This window comes from Panthera onca, chromosome A1, assembly GCF_046562875.1.
Source record: "Panthera onca isolate mPanOnc1 chromosome A1, mPanOnc1 haplotype 2, whole genome shotgun sequence".
NCBI classification, from domain to species: domain Eukaryota; kingdom Metazoa; phylum Chordata; class Mammalia; order Carnivora; family Felidae; genus Panthera; species Panthera onca.
Genome location: NC_138339.1, coordinates 164,001,574 through 164,014,688, shown reverse-complemented (window position 1 = coordinate 164,014,688; position 13,115 = coordinate 164,001,574). Strand labels below are relative to the sequence as shown.

General features: G+C 47.9%; 1 long non-coding RNA gene across 2 annotated transcripts in view; it reads left to right on the top strand.

The window, feature by feature from the left end:
* Positions 1 to 13,115, top strand: part of LOC132681849 (uncharacterized) — a 93,925-nt gene that overhangs the window by 29,186 nt on the left and 51,624 nt on the right. For both annotated transcript variants that reach the window (XR_013557945.1, XR_013557944.1), the window contains exon 2: positions 3,250 to 3,344. This is a non-coding gene — a long non-coding RNA (uncharacterized LOC132681849). The remainder of the gene's footprint in view (positions 1 to 3,249; positions 3,345 to 13,115) is intronic.

Genomic DNA, 13,115 nt, shown 5'->3' with positions numbered 1-13,115 from the left:
CTCACCACACCTGCTCACTCCCTCATGGTCCATCTTTCCCCCTGTTTCTGCAGATGAACTGTCCACACCAGGACCACGCCCTCCTGCTGTGCCCTGGCTTCTATTCCCTTTGCCCCCTCAAATCCCTTTCTCTCCGCATCATTTTCCCACCCTATCAGAACATCCCCATCAGTGTAGAAATACGATGTGATTTTTCTCATTTAAAACAGACCCTCGGAGCCCACGTGCCTACCCAGCCACAACTCTACTTCTCTTCGGTTTGCAGTTGTACTTCTCAAGAGAGTTGTCCATGGCCACTGCCTATGGTTTTTCCCTTCCCGTTCTCCCTTGAATACACTTACTAGGCCTCTGCTCCCTACTCCTACCACCACTGGACCCGCTGTCATTAAGGTCAAAAGTGGTAGTCATGTTGCTAAATCCGTGTGGACCGTGGCCAGTGACTGAATGAGTGGCCCGGGGGTATAAATGGCTGTCCCTGCCTCAAAGTAGGACGAACTCTGTGTTCAAGCTCCACTTCCAAGCCTCCGGGTGGGACCATACTAGAGCCCATCTCTAGGAAACCACATTGGCGCTTGACCTTCCTCCTGCTCTGTCCCGCTTCCTGTGCTCCCCTTGTCTCAGGACCACTACGTACACCTCTTGAACCCAGATCCTCCCTCAGGTTCTGCTTCCAGCAGCCCAGTGTAAGACAGTTCCTCTGTGCCTCACCCTGGATGTCCGGGGAAGGCTTTCCACATCTGTGTCAAATATTTAATGCTCCTACTATCGTAATTAACCTCGGCCAAGATGCTGGTCTATCTCGTGTCTGAAATTTTTAGTTAAGTTCTGCCTAAGTCCTTCCGTCTCCCTGACCTAGTTTTACTCAGATGAGGATATCTTACTATTAAAATTTTAAGTAGCCTCCAGCACTGTTCCCCATAATTAACACAGATCTGGCACATGGAAGGCATTCAATACATATTTTGAATGAAGGAATTATTTAACTCAACCCTCTGATGGGCTGTACCCATTTGCCTCACAGTGCCCTTATTTTGGTTCGTCTTCTACTTCCTAAGATCTATAGCCTTGAATAGTTGCTGGTTTCTGCTTCTTCAGAAGTGGGGCAGAAACCAAAAAGACAAATCTTCTCTTGTTCTGAAAGATAAGCTCCTTGAGAATATGGAAGGGGTTTAGCACAGATGTCTTCTTACAAGTCTTCCGTGGTTGGGAGGAGACTTAATGGCCCTTGATGCCAGCCACTTCTTGTTCTAATCTTTCCATCACGTGATGCGGCCACACAGGCGTGGACCCGACGCGGGCATGCAGTGAGATAATAAATATTAGTGTTCCAAGCCACCAAATTTTGAGGTCATGCCTTACTCAGCATGGATACTAACAGTCTTACAGTGACCTAGTAAGATGCTTGCATCTGCTCTTAGGGAAGCCTTTGGATTTCAGAGATGTGAGATCAGAAGTCATTCTGAACAGAAAGTTCAGGAATGGGAAAGAGCAGAGATCCGAGGGTACACTGATTAAAAACCAAAGTCAGATTGGAAACTAGTTTTAGGCAAACAAGAGCTATTCCAATGTTGATTAAAAAAAAAAAAAAAAATCAGCCCTGGGCGCCTGGATGGCTCAGTCGGTTGAGCATCAGACTTCGGCTTAGGTCATGATCTCGAGGTTCGAGCCCCACGTCGGGCTCTGTGCTGACAGCTCGGAGCCTGGTGCCTGCTTCCCATTCTGTGTCTCCCTCTCTCTCTGCCCCTCCCCCGCTCATGTTCTGTCTCTCTCTCTTTCTGTCAAAAATAAACATTAAAAAAAAAAAAAACAGCCCTTTCATAGTCAAGCGACCTTCATACCACATATTCTAAGTTAAAAAACTAACAATGAGATCCTTGTGTTTTGCTTCCCTAGATAAGCACTGCTGTGATTTGTTTGTAGAACCTAAATGTTTTCCTGAACAGACACTGTAACCTTTCAAAAATGCGTATTTCTAATACTCTATAAAATGCCTTTCCCCCCCTTAAGCGTGTACTAACTTTTGACTACAGCTGCATTTTCTCCTATCTGCTAGGGTCAGGATGTCCCATCTTTCCCGTTTGTGTGAAACCCCTCCTTTTTCTGATGACGGGTGGGTGGGGGAGAAGTCTTGGAGGGGTGTCGTAGTCTGTGGTCTTTTTTCCCAAAAGGGTATAAAATAAGACGATGAGGGAAATACCCTTAATTGAAATGGATACGTTGATAACATGTCAAGGCACGTTAGAGACTGACACTCTTAAAGTGAAAAAATGAGGAAGTGTGGTAATCTTACAAGTAAGCTCAGCTTTATTATTTGTAAGTATAGGGACAAAATAATTTCTTTATATATGGGTCAGGGGTGGTAACAGTATCACAGAAAAACAAATCTCCTTTTTGCAGCCCATCTCGTAGAGCATGACTTCGGGCTGAATTCTGGATGAGATGTTTGGAAATTGTGCAGGACTCAGACCTATCTTCCGTTTGCAAACTGGGTATCTGGCATCCCTGCCTCCTGCCTACTAAATGCCAGCAGCTCCCCTTAAATAGTTGTAGAAATCAGAAAATACTCCCACAAATATTCCACTCTGGAAATCACTGCTCTGTTACTGTCTCTGAAATTCATTGTCAAGCCCTGCCATTCGTTACATGTGATGAGTCCTTGAGCAAGACTCCCCCCTCAGCTCAGGAAAGGAGAAGACTTACCGAAGTCAGTCAGTGCATTGTATTCTCTGATGACAATGGTTGCTTTAGGGTACCTGAGTCACTTGGAGCCTATGACGCCTAAGGGAGTTCTAGCTTACCGTCTTCAGAAGGAGACTCTGGTCTTCCCGGGCCACTTGAATGAGAGGTTGTAGGCTGTGGGGCTGCCAGAGTCATTTTGCACCTTTTGGAGCCCAGTAAAAATCAACCCAGGGGAATGCACGGTGACTCTGGGCTACCTATAGATGGTTCTTTCCATGCAATAACTCCTGCTAGCCTGGAGAAGGAGGACACTATATTTCTCCTTTACGGTTGGGTTGGAGGGTGCCTCACAGCACGGTCCAGGAAGAAGTTGTATATGGAGTCAGTGGTCCCGGTACTTTCATAGCCTATTTTTATTGTACTGCCTTTATCCCTGAGCCAGTTATGTGTCCCCAAGGCTACATCCTGTACCCTTATGGGAGGGAAGGAAAGGCCGGGTGAACACACAGGTGCACAAAAACACTTTCCCAGTCCTAATTATCTTGTTGGTTGTCTGTCTCCCCCCACTAGAATCTAATGTCCATAAGGGACAAGAATTTTTACCTGTTTTGCTCACCGCTCTATTCCCGGTGCCTAGCACAGTGCCACAGAGCGAGGAGGGAAAGGTAAGTCTTGGTTTCCTGCTTTTATGTATTTGCCACCTAAATGGTATTGATATTTACTCATATTCACTCCCTTTCTGTTTTTTAACTTTTTGTCGTAGCATATTTCAAGTATCTATAATGCAGAGGAAATATAAATCCTGTAATTCCTGTTTACCTGTCTCCACTCTCCCTTTCTGCCCCTCTCACTAGATTATGTTAAGTAAAATCCCAGAGACTTGCACACACTCCTTGTAGCAACTTCTCTTGTTTCTGGGATACTACTTGTTTATTTCTCTTTTCTTTCTAGCCACCCCTTCTTAGTCTCTGATCTTATGGGGAGCTCTGTCCTTGGATGGCTTGCTGGAGTTGTCTCACCTTGGGGCAGGGACGTGGGTCTTGATTATTTCTCTGCACTCCTGGACGTCATGGAGTCAGGGCTGTTCTGGGGGCGGGGGTCCGGGGAAACATGCACTTGGGCGACGCCGTCTTCAGCGGAAGTAGGGTGACTATATGGCTCACAGCGCCCATGACAGTCCACTCCTCGTGCTAGTGTATGCATTACCTTCAGGGACTAGTTCTGGGCACAGCCTCCTCAAGACTTTGCCTGGCCCCTTTTCTTAGAAGTCGTAAGAGGGAGGTTGGTAGGACGTGTCTTTGTCCATTCAGACTGCTACAGCCCGATCCCATAGACTGGGGGCCTAATGCACAGCAGAATTCTATTTCTCACAGTTCTGGAGGCTGGGAGTCTGAGACCAAGGCTCCAGCAGATGTCTGGTTCAGGGACGTGGCTGTCTTCTCGCTGTGCCCCCGTGGTGGGAGGGGCGAGGGAGCTCGGTGAGGTCTCTCTTAGAAGGCACTAATCCTATTCAGCAGGGTGCCACCCTCACGACCCAATCACCCCTCAAAGGCCTCACGTCCTAACACCATCACACTGAAGGGTAGGTTTCAACGTGTGAATTTGGGGGACACAGACTTTCAGTCTGCAGCGGGATCAAACACAGACTCTGCAGCAGATCTCGAAATTGCGAGTGCCAGTCATTGTCTCCTCCTCTGTTACCGGTTCGGGCAGGGCTCCCCGTCAACCCGCACCTCTGCCGGGACAGGTAGCTTGCCTGGTGAAGTGACCTGCATTTCCGAGAGGGTCATGCCCTTCCTCACGGCCCCCTTCTTAGGCTGTGGTTTAGTATACTTACCTTTAATACTTTTAGTATTGGTCATGAGAGCACTGAGAGCCACCCAGTGGATTACGCGGGCACCAAATTTATTCTTCGTAGCGCCCCCCTGTGTCAAAGCAGGGCACTGCCTCTTTTTATGATCAGGGGCAAGGCTCAATCCCTGTGCCAGGGTGATCGCACATCCTCAGTCTTCTTGCCTGACGGATTTAGGGCATGATGAGATTAAAGTGTCCAGGCGTGGGGCACCTGGGTGGCTCAGTTAGGCGTCTGGTTTTTGGTTTTGGCTCAGGTCATGATCTCGAGGTTCGTGAGTTCGAGCTCCGCAACGGGTTCTGCACTGGCGGTGCAGAGCCTGCTTGGGATTCCCTCTCTCTCTCTCTCTCTCTCTCTCAAAATAAATAAATAAACTTTAAAAATAAATGAATAAAAGCATGTAAAGTGCCCAGGCGCTTCTGTTCTTGAATATCCCACTTTTCCGGTACATGCTTTCTGTAGAGCTCCTTGGCAAAGGATGATGGGAATCATTACTGTATTTACTTGCCATGGGGACTCCTGAGGACCTGACCTCCCATTAATTAGCGGGTTCTGGGTCAGAAGACTGGCTCAGGGATTGAGATCTATTTCATCACTTCTTCCACCTCCAGTGCCAACAGTTCTGGCATTTCAGCCTTACTTAGTGTGGACCATAATTTTCTCCAAAGCTCTAGGAGTCATCCCATCAGCATGACGCAGCCATTTCCTGGGGTCCTTGCCAGGGTGGCCAGCCACATGTTGCAGTACATAGCTCCTGTATAAACCAACTCTCCCCATCCAACCTCTTCTCCCGCCCCTTTTGATCCGTCACCCTCAAGATCCAGCCCCATAAACAGTCTCCAGCTTGGCTGGTCCACGTGGGCTGGACCTGCAGACCCTTGGGGGCTTAGTCCCTCTCCTCCCCCAGTGTGTCCTACCCTGTGTTGTCTGCCCCCAACTCCAGGTATCGGTCCCGTGGGAGGGGGGAGTGTGGGTAGATCCTGTGTTGTCTTGCAGTGTGGAGACCTCTCTGCCTCATGTTCCAACAAGGGATGAGTGCAGCCTCAACAGGGAGGACGGGGAGGACGGGGCCATCTGGATCCCACCCCCACCCCCACCCCCACCCCGCCTCCCGCACGGCTCTGCCTAGGGTTTCCAGGTTTAGCCATCAGCATTAACTCTGATGTCTCCATTCAAATCGTAGGGTCCCACTCATCCCAGCAAGGCCCATGGCACTGATTAGCAGATCCTCCAGGACTGAGCATTCAGATTATTTGGAGCATTGCTGTCCTCATAATCAGGTCCTGCTCCGGCTATAGGAGACAAGGATCTCTTCAGATTCTGCCCTCAAGGCTCTCTAACTTTCACGCCTTGCTTCCTGTGGTGATTCACAGCCCCCGGGGCCTCACAGGGGTGTTCTCTAGCAGGTCAGTGACTCAGCAAAAGCCACTGGTTACATTTGTTCTCCTGAGTCTTTCCAAAGCCTGAGTGTTACACCTGCCAGTGCATGCTGCCCTCCTCGCATCCACCCCAGTTCATCACCAGTCAACACCAGTGACCATCGTGCTCCTCCAGAGAGCCAGCCAGTGTCCGGGCTTCATTGCCCACCACGGCTGGGTCTTCATTTCCAGTCGGCAGGTGGATGATCCAGCTCTCCAGTTCGATTTTAGAGTCTACACCGGGGCCACCAGCCTCTCTTCCTGAACTCCTCTTGGTCCCAAGCCCTACATCCATACTGTGCCTTAACTGCCTGCCCAGCTCCACATGCTACAGACTCGGGCTTCTGTCCTCCCGTCTCCCTGCTGTTATCACAGCCCGTCTGGGAGTGCACATGGGCCACCTTCCTGTGGGTTTCCTACTTTTTGTCTCAGTATCCCATTTTTCTCTCTCCTTCCACCTCCAGAACACGGTCCATCATCGTCACTGCTGCCAAGGATGCTTTTCTCAAGTACAGATCTTTATTCTTGCGGGAACACTTACTGAGCACTTGCAGTGCCCCTGCCTAGATTATTTTCTAGACGTAGCTTGGTGACCAAAACAGATAAAGTCCCCGCTCCCATGGAACTTGACATTTTAGTGGGGGAGAGACAGGCAGTAACCATGAAGAAATGGAGAAGCGAATAGGTAAAAATAAATATTAGCAAGTGATCATTGCTGTGGCAAGGATTAGCAGAGTATAATGGAGTGTTGACATGGCTGGTGTGTAGTAAGTAATATCCACCGCCCCACTGAATACCACCACCGGCTTCCCATTGTCCTCTGCGTGTGGTTCAGACTCTGGCTTGGCACGAAAGAATGCTGTGGGGACGAGCCCCCAGCCCCTAGTGAGGATCCGATGGGGGTTCTTCTGGTTCCTTGGGTTCCAGCATTCCTGTGGTAGGCTTTTCCTGGAGGGTGAGGCTGTGTGTCCTGTGTCCCCCCTTCCCCCTCTTCTCTTCCTTCCCTCACCCTCCCGGGATCCCTGGTGCCGGAACAATATTGCTTATGAGCTGAAGCAACAAAAGCCAGCTGCCTCAGCAGGTTTATTCTTATCAGTGACTGAACCCAGACAATTAACAATCCATTTCAGTGGTGACTTTGGCCATTCTTTTTGGGAAATGCTGAATGGGACGTGGCTTTTGGGAGGAGAGATTCTTTTTCAAACAGGGAGATGCCATGCTCGTTTCTACTGACCCCTGTTGTCACCAGGGAGTGGTTTTGTCACCCTGTATTTAGCATTGGCCCCTCCTAGCCCAGCACCCCTCTCTAATCTGCATCACTGGGGTTATGCTAGGAGCGTGAAAACTAAATGGAACCAGAATGCAACCAAGCATGTTATCAGTGGGCCCCATGTCATGGCTCATGATGCCTGGATGACCCCAGTTCTCACCAGGAACCGTGCCTTCATTTCCCTGCACTCAGGGCTGGTGAGCGCCTACGCAGAAGGGAGCAGAATTTCCCCTTCCCTCAAAAAGGGAAGCTTCTGGCAATCCTGCCTGGGCAGGTGCCTACCTTTGCTGGTTTATCAGGGCCCCTAGTCACTAGTCTGCAGACATTGGTGACTGATTCCCTAAATACCCCCTATGTCCAGCCAGAGCGCGTCTTTTCCTCCAGCCTCCTCTTTCCCCTTTTGTTCCTGCGTTATTTCTCCCTCACCTTTCCTGCAAGGCCCCCTTCTCCCTCCCTGCCTTCTCCCTCCCGCAGTCCCTCGTCACTGATCGGCTCCGCCTCCCCCTAGCGGCGGGTCCGGGAAATCACTCGCTGCAGCCGGCTTACCTGCGCTGCGGGTGCAGAGGGCAGAGACCCCGAAGCAGAAACAAGCATGCATCCCCCAGCGGAGGTTCATCTGTCATTTAAACCACAACAGACAGCCCCATCGCGAATAGTGAGATGTCTGTCCTTCCTTATGGGATTTCAATACACACGCGAAAACTTACAACTCTATAAATCAGACTTCGTAACATGTACCATAAAGCCTTAGGTATTTTTCTCTTATTATACATAAAGTATAGAGACTCTTTTTAAAATTTTTTTAAAAATGTTTTCATTTATTTTTGAGGGAGAGAAAGAAAGTGTGAGCGGGGAGGGACAGAGGGAGACACAGAATCTGGAGCAGGTTCCGGGCTCTGAGCTGCCAGCACAGAGCCCTGCCACCCCCCAATTCATGAACGCTGAGATCATGACCTGATCCGAAGCCGAAGCGGGATGTTTCACCTACTGAGCCACCCAAGCGCCCCGAGAACAGACTGAGGGTTGCTGGAGGGGAGGTGGGTGGGGGATGGGCATCAGGGAGGGCACTTGTTGGGATGAGCACTGGGTGTTCATCTGTAAGTGACCAATCGCTAAATTCTACTCCTGAAACCAATATTACACTGTATGTTAACTAACTTGGATTTAAGTAAAATTTTTAAAAAAAATAAGTAAATTAAAAATGTATAAAAGTATGATCGATGAAAAGTAAAAAGGTTTAATGTGAATATTTATATCTGAATTGCATTGTTAAACGAAATAGATCCTGTAGGATTGACCTTGGTCATATTGATTGCCCTTTGAGTGGACTTACCATGCTTTACTGAAAAAACTGGGTAACACTAGACTTTATGTCTGTATATCTGAGGCTGACAAAAGTCTTAAGAAAGACAGGGTGAGCCACACGATCTAAAAAAGGCTAGGAAGACCCTGCTATGCCCGAAAATTTTACCCCGTGCCACTCAGCACAAAATGATAGAATCACCTGAGACTAAAATCAAATGTTCATATTGATGGGCAGATGTCCTTAAAGTCAATTAACTATCAGCTTCTTCTCCTTTGCATGGTTAAACCTCTGACAGACAGACTGACTCGAGCCCCTGGAAAGTGATGGGAAAACGGTACCATAAGGAGCTGGGTCAATGCTCACACCACGGGACCCTAAAAGACAGAATGACAAGTCGGGGCTGAGCGTGGGGGCACCTTCTAGGAGGCAGAACAAGAGTGTGAATAGCTTTACCTCCAGCTCCCCCTGGGCACAGCTTCAGAAAGTTGGTATTTCATGAGTCCTTAAGAAAATTTCTCTCCCCCAAATGCCATTGGTGTGGCTCAGGAGCTGAAAGAAAGACCTTCGTTTCTTATTTTAGCTCCCTGTGAACTCCTCAGCCCTCCCAACAGCATGGTGAGGTGGGCGCTCTTATACTACTCGTGGCTCGGATAAACTGAGACACAGAGAAGTTAAGGGACTTGCTCGTTAGAGTCACTTAGCCGGTGGGCGAGGGGGCAGATTCCAGCCCTCAATCTGGCCAGCACTCTTGCGCCCCAGCACGCAGTGGGTCTTCCATTGCAGGGGCGTGTGGCCACACCCAAGCATGAGCTTTTGTGACTGCGGGACATGAAGCCAGATGCCTCAAGTAGGTTGCAGTGGATCTTACCAAGATCTTTTAGGCGACGCTGGCTATGAGTGCTATTAGGTCTGAAAGAAGATGGTTCCATACTGACGCTTAATTTAGCACACAATTCAATCTTATCCTTCAGGAGTCTAAGCCGGATCCTACACCGATGAGTTGGAATCTGGCTGGCCTCAATTTCTATGGGTTTGCATGGTCCCCCTCACCGATGGGCACCAATTTCATTAATTGCTTTATGGAAAACAAAGACAATAAGATTTCTTTTTATTTTTTTTAACTTATATTTATTTTTGAGAGATAGAGAGAGGCAGAGCATGAATGAGGGAGGAGCAGAGAGAGAGGGAGACACAGAATCCCAAGCGGGCTCCAGGCTCTGAGCTGTCAGCACAGAGCCCGACACGGGGCTCAAACCCACAAACTGTGAGATCATCACCTGAGCTGAAGTTGGACGCTTAAGAGACTGAGCTACCCAGGTGCCCCCACAATAAGATTTATTTAAGCTAGTCTTTTCACGGTGGGTTAAGTGTTTCAAAAATGATCAGTTTAAAAATTTGACAGCAGCAGAAGCTGGGAGAACTCATAGTTTGTGGCCTTGACCGTATTTCAGTATGCAGCGTATTATTCTGGTGGGGCCGATGAAAGATGGAGAAAAAAACAATTCTAACGCCGAAACCCAAACTTACTTCGCACATGCAGGCAATCCATGGAATTAAAACAACGATTAAAAAGAGCTCAAACTCACTCTAGTTATAGTAATTTTTTTATGCTTTTTTTTTTTTTACCCCCAACTGTGATTTTATCTGTTAGCATAAAGCCGAGTGGTTAGATGGTTACCAAGGGTAGGAGATCTAATTCCAGATCAACCAGCGAAAGCTAGGGAGATTTAACCACTGACATCTGCAAGGCCCAAATAAGACCCGTGTTGCTTCGATGATGCAACATCCCCTACCGTATTTCTGAAAATGTGCTCCATTGTCACATAGTAAAAGTAAACATTGGGTTGGTTCCCAGGGATGTTGGTTCTCTGGAAAAAATGATTCCAGCTCCTCTGTTCTCTACAAACAACTTAAGTAAACGTATGAAATGAGACTCTAGCTCTTTCGATTCTGATTACCGGTCCTTCTAAGATTTCGTCCATTCGGAATGGATGAGGAGATCAATGATATCTTTGGAAAGACTGTAAGTCCGGACCAGGGGGGGCAGGTCAGTTTTATGTCTTTGAGCTGTAGACGCTTTTTGCTCATGGAGCCAGCTGGTAGACAGAATTGCTCTCCTTAATTCTGGAAGCTGTTCATGAGGAGCATGAGCTGGATACACTGACAGAGATCAATGTTCTCAGTGGATCGTTCACCGAAAACAGAACCCTGATTTGCCACCGAGGAGGGTTTTTCTGTTCCTTCAGGGACCAGTTTTCAAGAATGGCTTTAAGGAAGGCGTGAATTGGAAACGAAATCTGAAATCACGGGATAAGTAACATCTTCCCGTATACTTGCCCCTTTGGCCGGATGGTCAGTTTCTGGTCGTTTAGCAGGACTGTTAGAACAAATCACCATCTGAAATAAACTCCTCAGACTTCGTAGCTGTGCTCCAGCACCTCTGCTTAGCACCCCAGGATTAGATTTTTGTCAAAGTTTGAAACAAAGAATAACTAAGATTCGCGTCGCAAAGAGGAAACTAAGGGAGCCGGTATATCATCTTTGTGAACGATCCAGAATAACATTGTGCTTAATATGGTATACGACTGACATTTTGCGTTGTGTCCACATACAGAAATTCACGTATGTGGCATTTCCCCTTCCAGAAGTAATTAGGGCATTCAGGTAAAACCAATTTTTTTGGTGAACACTTTGTTATATAAAAGAGTTCTCTGTGTTGAGCCACACACTGGGAGACGGTAAATCAGTGGGTCCTTCCAGGGTGTGTTACGTTTGATTACACTGAGATTCCATAATATTTTACCCTTTTCATTTTGTGCTCATACTTTCAGTGGTTTATGAAGTAACAGTCTCTAGATTTCATTCCAAATGGAAAGTTGGCATGAAAACTCTCAATCCAATTATTCCTGTACACATTTTGAAACAAATCATTTTGGCTTTTTTGAAAAAATTTACAGGAGGTGATAAAAATAGGAAATTTCGGGTTTCAGATGTTTTATAGCATTCTTGTAGCATAATAACTGCTTCATTAAAAATAATTTTGCAATACAATGTGAACTTTGTGAGATGTCTAAAACACATTTGCTGGCTTTCCTTTTAAAGCTTTGTTTGCAAGAAAGTTGTATTATTTTATATTTTTTGTTTCATATTATTCTGCTAAGGCTTTGCGAGATATCGAATGACTACCCTTCCCCACCCCCCCGCCCCCAGCCCGATGCATGGCCATAAGGAGTAAGGCATCTGGAACGGGGTCCTACTCTTGAGGGGGGAGGGCTCGATTCCCAGCTGGGGTCCCCAACACAGGAGAAGATGCCAGGATTGGTTTCAGTGCTCAGTGCTCGTTTCAATCTCCCGACCTCCACACCGTCAGCTCGTGGGCCGGGCTGGAGGTGGCTGTGGGAAGCTCTTCTCTAGGGCACTTGAATACGACACAGCTTTTTTGATCAGCCATTAAAGGAGACCGTGAAGGGGAAAGCAAAGCCATCCTTCTCTGCTCCGAATTTGGGAAATGGTTGTTTCACAGACTGAACAGATTTTAGGAGGGTGGAAAGAAATCTCAAACTCACTTGATGCAGATGTACTTTGGCTACTCGATTCTCCTCTCCGAATTCCCCCTTCCCAACCATGCTCACATCTCTGCAGCGATGGGAAATTAGTTTCCAAAAGCAGGCAACGCCTTCCGCTAGTGAAACAACCCCAGTGTAACAGAGTTCTTCCTGCTGTCGATCTGAAATCTGTCTTCCTGTCGTTTCCACCCATTGTTCCCGGTCCCATGCCTCAGACCCAGAGAGAAACAGGCCTGTTTTCCTTTCTTTGACAGCAGTTCAGCTCTCAGAAGGGAGGCAAGGGGCAGAGTGAGAAGGATTCGTGGGCAGGCAGGGTCCTGTTCTCTCTGACCCTCAGTCCCCGCTGGTGCACAACTGCGATTCTAAAACCTGACTTACAGGGTGGTGGTGAAGGTTTGAGAACATGTGTACAAGCACCTGGTACAGCTCCTGACGTAGAGTAGCTACTAAATAACAGATTCTGGTTATTATTACCATTGAAGGCGCCTGGTGATTTCCTTTTCTTTGGGTTACTGGCCTCCGTTCCTCATCTGTCTTTCCCATTTGCAGTTTAGGGTCTCTTCTCAGTCATTCTGGTTTTGCCCAGGACATTTCCATCCTTGGTTAGACATGGTGCTTGCTGCAGAATGGACTGGAAACCCTGCCCAGGCGCCCTGCCACTGGCCACTGATGCCCTACTGATGTTCACCAAAGGCGCTTTCTTTTTTTTTTTAAAACATTAATTTATTTATTTCGAGACAGAGAGAGAGGGTGGGCGGGGAGAAAGAGAACAAGCAGGGCAGGGGCAGACAGAAGGAGAGACAGAATCCCAAGCAGGCTCTGCGCCATGACTCCCATTTGGGGCTCAAACTCACAAACCGTGAGATCATGACCTGAGCTGAGATCAAGAGTTGGATGCTTAAACCGACTGTGCCACCCAAGGGCCCCTAGGGCGCTTAATTCTAACTGGTTCATTCAGAGACCAAGTACCAGCAAATGTCTGTTAGGGAATCACAGGCATTTTGTGGAACAGGAACAATAAAGA